We start from the raw sequence: 2,090 nt of genomic DNA, 5'->3' as shown, positions 1-2,090 counted from the left end.
GGGCCGATATGTCTTTGGGTCTGCAGGTCGGAGGTTAGGTCAGGACATACTGTTCTTCAGTTTCATTTACATGCGTGAGTTCACGAAGAAATTGGTTCATGCTGGGTGGGGCTGCATTTTTCCATTTTTGTAGGATGCATTTTTTGACTACTGCGCAATTGATGTTAAATAGTCTTCTTGTTTTTTCAGAGCATTTGCCTATGTCCCTAAATAGATATTTTTGGGGCGTCAATTTGGGGGGGGGGGAATCTGTGTAATTTCCTCCAACATCGCAGCCACCTTTTTCCAGAAGCCCGCCACCACCCGACATTCCCAGTACATATGTAAGTGTCCTGCCTGTGGCATATTGCACTTGGGGCATGCATCTGAGACCTCCGTGGTAAATTTTGCTATTTTAGTCGGTGTTTAGTGCAGTCTGTTAAGCATTTTGAATTGAATTAGCCGCAGACCAGAATTCAGGGAAACCTTCTTAGTGAGTGAGCAGTATCTGGTCCATTTCTCTTCCCCAATAGGTGTCTGTAAGTCCCTCTACCATTTCTCTTTGATTTGGTTAACTGTGGAGGCGTGGGCCTGCACTGCAGAGTATAGTCTGGAAATTCCTAGGCCCTCCGTGGCGGTTACCAGCTGTATGCACGGGTGTGGCTGGGGTTCATCTGGGAATAGCGGCCATTTTTTCTGAAATTCCGACCTCATACGGTAGTATTGAAGAGTTCTAAGTGGTCCGCCTCCCAAAGCTCTCACCAGTTCCCCTAGGGTCACAAATTTGCCATTAATAAACATGTCCCCTATTTTCATTTCATAATCAAGGTCCCATGATTCCTGTATTGTACTGTCATGTGTGGGGGGTATACCCGGATAATTCCATAAAGGTATCTCTGGGTTGTAGGGTGTTGTCAACTTCAATCTCTTGTATATAGCCTCCCATGCTTTTACCGTACAGCTGACCGGATTGTATTCACACGTGTTTTTGTATTGCGTGTCGAAGATGACTGATTGTATATCCGTGGGGTGTGTGGTGTATTCTTCTATCCATGCATGGGGTATCTCGTGTGTTGTATTGTACCAATATTTTGCAAATTGTGCTTGCGCAACATAATATAGCTCAAAGTCGGGGGCCGCTATACCACCAGTAGACACATATTGCTGCTGGAGATTGCGGTGGTCCTAATGTTTGGGCCCTTCCCCCACACCACCGATAGCAATGAGGCATAAGGGACACTGATTAGTCGGCATTGGGAGTCTGCCATCGATACTCATTGAGGGAATCAGTCTTACAGGTCCCATCATCATGACTTTGTCGAGAAGCTGTACTTTGTCATTGTTCTCAGAGCGACCAGTGTTTTGGTAAAGGAAACTATATGGAGAGGTACTGGACAGTGTCACTCCAACATTTATGGACACAATTGTTTAGGTGATGGGGCAGCGCTGCGCTTAACAGCAGGCCCGGGTGGTATTCAGATGAGAAATCGGTCCATAATGCTATGGAGAATGGAGTGGTGACATAATCCCATGACAGCTCAAGTGACACCAGCCTAAGTACTGCTGGCACAGTTACCTCCAGCTATAAATGTGGTCTTCTAAGTGCTCATGACGCAGATGCCAATCATCTGAGGTTGGATGTATGTCGGCCCCAGCAGCAATATTTTGGGGGGGGGGACCGAAAAGTTTAACGGGTCAAGCAAGTCAGTTTTGCTGCTTACATTTATGCACAAGAAATGGAAGGTGCGCCAGCGGATGCCGAGGACACCAATGTCCACTATGTCTGTGGCTAGCCTCCAGGATGAGTAGAAGCCTCTTGAGGTGGCTCCTCTGTGTCTTTGGAATCAGATGTGACCTGACTGTGCCTTCTGTAGTGAGGCGAATGTCAAGTCCCTGGTGTCATCAATGTTGATTTCAGAGAAAAAGGTGAGAAAACTGGATGGCAGAGGAAAACAGCCATGCTTTCTTAAGGATGAAAGTGGACAGAGTTGTATTCAAGGTTCTTTTTTAATAATTAAACATGAGAAAGGATACCGGCCATTTTGGATCTGCCAGATTGGATCAAGTTCATTGTGCAATGTCACCATCTTGAACATATAACGTAATCTTTC

This window comes from Ambystoma mexicanum, chromosome 6q (genome assembly GCF_040938575.1).
Source record: "Ambystoma mexicanum isolate Mex_15411 chromosome 6q, UKY_AmexF1_1, whole genome shotgun sequence".
Lineage (NCBI taxonomy): Eukaryota > Metazoa > Chordata > Amphibia > Caudata > Ambystomatidae > Ambystoma > Ambystoma mexicanum.
The sequence above is the reverse complement of the archived record's forward strand: the minus strand, read 5'-3'. Positions refer to the sequence as shown.